Source organism: Cryptomeria japonica, chromosome 1 (genome assembly GCF_030272615.1).
Source record: "Cryptomeria japonica chromosome 1, Sugi_1.0, whole genome shotgun sequence".
Taxonomy (NCBI): Eukaryota; Viridiplantae; Streptophyta; class Pinopsida; order Cupressales; family Cupressaceae; genus Cryptomeria; species Cryptomeria japonica.
The window spans coordinates 634,209,286-634,215,599 of NC_081405.1; positions in this window are offsets into that span (position 1 = coordinate 634,209,286).

The following is a 6,314-nucleotide window of genomic DNA, read 5'->3' on the forward strand; positions in this document are numbered from 1 at the left end:
TCTTATGTGTAATTCCATGTAATCTAACAATGTCTCTAAAAAATTTTTGTGCTACTAAAGATGTTGTATATGAAGATATAAGAGGAGAAAAATGAGTGACCTTATTCAACCGATCAACGGTAACCTTAATGGCATCATGACGTCGCAAAGATTTAGGCAAGCCAACTATGAAATCCATAGAAATGATGTCCCATTTCCATTCTGGAACTGCATGGGACTGTAAATATCCTGTTGGATGCTGGTGCTCTGCCTTCACCCTTTGACACTCAAGGCAACAAGATACAAAGTCTGCTATGTCTCTCCTCATTCCTGCCCAATAGTAAAGCTACCTCAAATTTGCATGCATCTTCTTGACACCAGGATGTGTCGAGTAAGGTGCACGATGGGCTTCCACTAAAATTAACCTTCGAAGTCCATCAGAGGGTGGAACATAAATACATCCCATACACCTAAGAAGACCATCAATATCCATTGAATATCCAGTATATCTGCCTTCTAGCATTCTTCCTAAATCAATCTCTGATCGAACCTCTTGATACCAGTCATCTGACGGGAGTGCATTAAGTATCTTACTCTTCAAATCAACTTCAACTATTACTATTGATATCTCATGCCTCCTACTGCTCAAGGCATCCGCAACTATATTTTCTTTTCCTTGAATGTAATTTACTTCAAAATCATATTCACACAAAAATTCCATCCACCTGCACTGCCTGGCATTGAGATTGGGCTGAGTAAATATGTACTGAAGGCTGCAGTGATCTGTATGGAGTTCAAATTGGTGTCCTAACAAGAAATGTCTCCATCGGTTCAAGGCATGAACTACAACCGCTAACTCTAAATCATGAGTAGGATAGTTGAGTTCATGGTTTTTCAACTTCCTAGACTCATAAGCAATAACTCTACCTTCCTGCATTAATACTGCCCCTATGCCTTCCAAGGAAGCGTCTGTGCAGACCAGAAAATCTTCTGAGGGGTTAGGTATTGCCAAAATTGGAGCACTGGTTAGCTTCTCCTTTAAACATTGAAAAGCTTCTTCACATTTTTCAGTCCAAATAAACTTTTTCCCCTTCCTCTGTAAGGAAGTGATAGGATGAGCTATCTTGGAAAAACCCATAACAAAACGTCGATAATAGCCGGCTAGGCCCATGAAACTACAAAATTCTAAGACATTAGCAGGTGTTGGCCATTCTACTATGGCTTGAATCTTTGTTGGGTCCACAGATATTCCTTCCCCTGAGATAACATGACCAAGATACTTAACTTCAGTTTGAAAGAACTCACATTTCTCAACATTAGCATATAACTGATTCTCTCATAGGCATTGTAACACTTGGCATAGATGTTGTTCATGCTCTTCCACTATTTTTTATTACACCAGTATATCATCTAAGAAAACTATCAGAAACTTATCCAAGTAAGTTCTGAATACTCCATTCATAAGGCTCATAAATACTGAAGGAGCATTAGTTAGACCGAAAGGCACCACAGTGAATTCATAGTGGCCATATCGAGTATGGAAGGCTGTACGATAGATGTCGGCCTCGAGGATCCTTAGCTGGTGGTATCCTGACTTAAGGTCAATTTTGGAAAATACTTTTTCCCCTTTCATCTGATCAAACAAGTCATCAATATGGGGTAGTGGGTATCGATTCTTAATGGTAACTTTACTGAGTTGTCAATAATCAATACAAAGCCTGAGAGAACCATCCTTCTTCTTCACAAAAATCACTGGAGCACCCCATGGTGATACACTCAGCCTGATAAAACTCTTTTCCAATAGTTCCTCTAATTGTAACTTTAACTCACTTAGTTCTTGAGTAGTCATGCGATATGGAGCCTTGGAGATGGGTTCCGCTCCTGGTACCAAGTCTATATGAAAATCAATATCCCTTTTTGGAGGCATTCCTGGGATTTCCTTAGGAAATACATCAACAAACTCTTGAAGCAAGGGGTGATCAAGTGTTACTTCCTTACTTTCCTCTTCATCAAGATCATTAATTGATACTGCAAAAAGTTGACATCCCTTTCACATGCATCGCTTGAGTTGCATTGTAGATTTCATACGGAGAGATAAGGGTTGCTGAATACCTACTATCACTCTATGCTCACCAAAATCATCAATACAATATATGGTTTTCTTTCTGCACTCTATGTTGGATTCATGCTCCTCTAGCCAATCCATACCTAAAACAACCCCATAAGAGTCAAGAGGGATTACATGAAGGTCTACCTTTGTAGTGAAAGGTCCTAATCCCAATTCACATTCTTGGACACATAAATTTGTGGTCATTTTGGTCCCAGAGGCTAATTCTACCTGCCACTTAACTCCTTGCCCTTTTGCCACTAGCCCACACTTTTCTACTAAGGATGGAGATATGAAGGAATCAGTTGCTCCAGAATCAAATAAAATAGATATAGTTTTACCCTTTAACGAACCTGTGGTTTCAATAACTGTGCATTGGTGATCAGTTTGCTTTTTCTCTATTGTGGCAAATATTCTATGGGACCGACCTGTATTTCCTACTGTGGGTTCAGAGGCTGCCTGATTCTGGTTTGCGAGGGACTTGGTGAGTTGAGGATAATGTACTGCAATATGCCCATGCTACACGCAAGAATAACATGTGTTTCTCACAAAATTTCTTGTAGATGGTGCACTCGATTGCTGGTAACTCCCTTTAGTAACGTTCTGAGAATTCGGGATGGTTGAGGGGTATACTTTTGTTGGGTGCGAGAATTACCACGATTTTGTTGGTATTGAAATTTTCTACCACTATGATTGTAATTTTAGGAGTTTTTTCTTGTGTGAGAAATATCCTCCTTTGAGAGTTGATTGTTGATTCTTAGAGCCTGACGTCCCTTGATATTGGTTCCCCTTAGAGATAGCCCCAACACTATTACCTCGATTGTTGGAATGGCCTCCTAAACCCAAATTAACATTCCTCTCAACTAGAAAGGCTTTGGCTATTGCATCTTGAAGACTCTTTGGTTCAAAGACCGCTACATCCCCAGAAATATGGTCATTCAATCCCCTAATAAAATGTTGCACCAACATAGGTCCATCCTCCTTGTAACTTGAGAAGGGCTTAAGTTCATAGAACTTTCGCTCATAATCTTCAACCAACGTGTTGGTTTGCTTTAGGTGATGGAATTCTTCTGCTCTACCCTGTCTCCATTGATCTGACATGAATCTATCTTTAAAGCTTTCTAAAAATAATTCCCAAGAAATGGTGTCTATGCTGACCTGGAGTTTTTCTTCCTCCATTCGCCACCATGTTGAAGCAAACTTTCTTAAGTGCATAATGGCACATCTAGCTTTAACATTGCTACTAAAAGGGTGCATGGTGAAACATCTTTCAAGATCAAATATCCAAGTTTCTGCCGTAGATCCCCCCTCATTGCCAAAGAAAAGAGGTATCTTAGCCCTAAGTAAATCCCTCATGTGAGCAGTAGAATCACTATCTGGTCTTCTTGTCTCTCTCCTAGGGCTCCTATCTCTTTCCCTGTCATGATGTCGAGAGTTATTTTCTTCCTCATGGTTTGCTTTATTTTCAATTGTATCTAACCTCTGTAGGATCTCCCCCATCATACACCTCAATTAAACCCCTTCAGATTCATTATTCTGACTTTCATCTCTCTCTTTCCCATGGGTACCTTGGGATTGTTCTCCCTCATGGCCCCCTTGGAAACTCTCTTGCTGAGACCTAGAGGTAGAGTTTCGGTTTCCATCCCTAGCTGCTCTATGGGTAACGGGGGCCATCTGGGAGAGTAACACAACATAAATAAGGATATATATAGACGCAAAATATAATCTAACTAAGCATAATAGACCCTAGAGCTCCCAGTGTAGCAACCTAGGGCTCTGATACACGTTTAATGAGTGTTCTGTGAACGAGGACTTCAATTTGCAAGGAAGTGCTATGGGGATGTTGCAAGGAATCAATGCTTGGATATGAAGGAGATGAGCTTTGAATAGGATCCTTTGAAATAGGTTTGATGGTCATTATGGATATCCCTTGGGGAACTTCATCTTTGGATGTATTCTTTGGCGAGGATGCTATGGAAGGTTCTTGCAAGTTTTCAAGAGGTGTAGGAATAGATGCCTTTGGAGAGTCAATTTTCTTATGGAGGGATGAGCCATTGCTAGACATAGGTGCACAATTTTGATCTTTCTCAGCCAAATCCTTTAGGGATATCTTTAAGAGTTGCATAAAAGAACCACCTTTCTTTGGAGATGTATTTGAATCCTTGTGAGATTTTGACACAGTTGGATTTTAATTTTGGACTTGTTTGATTTCTCTGATATGTTGGTTTGTCATGTTTTCTTCTTGTGTTTTGCTTTGGTATGTCATGTTGATATGATCTTCAGCTATTTCTAATGTTTCGATTTTCATCTCTGTGTTTCTTCATTTCTGAGCTCTAGTTAGAATGGGCATATATGTGTGTTAGATATTGTGCTAGAATTCAATTGTCCAAAAAGTTGTTTTGATAAGTGATCAATTGTCAATGTAAATGTGATAGCGCGACATGACACGAAAATATTATTCAAGTGTTTAAAAGTTTGCAAGTTTTTCGATCTTCGGTTTTGGGAGTGCAATGATGATGATTTGATAAAGACGAAGTCCAATAGGAACAATATATCCTACGATGTGGGACAAGATTATTCTGACCAAGCGTTGTAGTTTTGTGATAAAGGATGATAGATCCTGATGAGAAACCATGTTTGAGTGATCAGTTTATCAAAGAGGTTAATGATGCACTTTGAGATGTTTAGATCTTGAACTTATTGAATGTGAGCACTTGAAAATATTGAGGTGTTTATGTTATAGAGTTTGATTTTGACAGATGATAACTTGACCAAGCAAACCAAGAAGACAATCCAAGCATAAAATGATAGATAATAGGTGCTTATGATCATTGCAAATTGACCGAGCAAATATGACAGATCTGAAAAAGATGCGCAAGAAGACAGTTCTGGACTAACAGACAGAATTTCGTACGATAGATTACACAGACCCGAACGACAATTTATGCAGCTCATACAACAAACTAGAAATATCGCACGACAAAAAATCCTCTGCTAAGATGACTCGTATGACACTTTTCACTAGACCAGACGATGAAAAATAATATAAAATTTTCTACCACACAGGCTCGTACAACAATTCCCACTGGACCATACGACAAAGTAGATACCTCGTACGATAGAGGACAGAACAAAGATAAAAATATTTGTTTGGCAGAACTTTGATTAGTGAAGTTTGATTTTTTGCTTATTTTTTCCAGTTTTGAATGTTTGATTTTTTGTTTAAGGGATGAATACACAACAAACACACGATATGATTAGTGACCTTCAAGCACATTACACTACCTAAGGAAGTTGGCTGAGAGAGAAAACCTTTGCTTGCAAGCTTAGGTACACACCCAATAGCTAATAAGAATATGACCGCTGAGTCTCACATAATGGATTCTCAACGCTGTATTTTCCGACTCCAAACGCTAATGGGGGCACGATATGGCAAGTGTCTTGAGAGAGTTACTATCTCTCTTACACAAAGATTATCATCCTTTCAGAGGTGAATCAGGTAGCTTCTAATTTAACCGGAACTAGCAAGGGATCCATTCGGCACGTCGGGGTATAATACTCAATTAAGAGGTCTCCCAGCCTTGAAAACCAAGGTTTGATATACCCGAAGGTACGAAGGAGAGCTATTCCCGAGCATTGCTATTGACTTTATTTTCATCAAATCATATTTATTTTATAGTGGGTTGGATTACTTGGCATTAGTCATTCCCACTTAGGTCGTTCCCCTCTCATGGGCCTTAATGGCTAGGAGTTATTAGCTCCTCGGGAGGGTAGGCCCACTAAAGAAATGCACTAATGAAAGCAAATGATGAGTCTAGCTTTCTGATTACCTAAGAAAGGTGAGAGCATACTCGCCTATCATCAAAACACATAAAACACGATTGTTCATTTCCATTAGCAAAATCAAGTGTGCCTAGAAAGATTTAAGAAAATACACAAAGTTTTGTTGAATTCTTTTAGGCAACCTGCACAATAGATACATTAGTAGTCATGATGTGTTTTGTTGAAATATGACCGCTGAGTCTCACGTAATGGATTCTCAATGCTGTATTTTCTGACTCCAAACGCTAATGGGGGCACGATATGGCAAGTGTCTTGAGAGAGTTACTATCTCTCTTACACAAAGATTATCATCCTTTCAGAGGTGAATCAGGTAGCTTCTAATTTAATCGGAACTAGCAAGGGATCCGTTCGGCACGTCGGGGTATAATACTCAATTAAGAGGTCT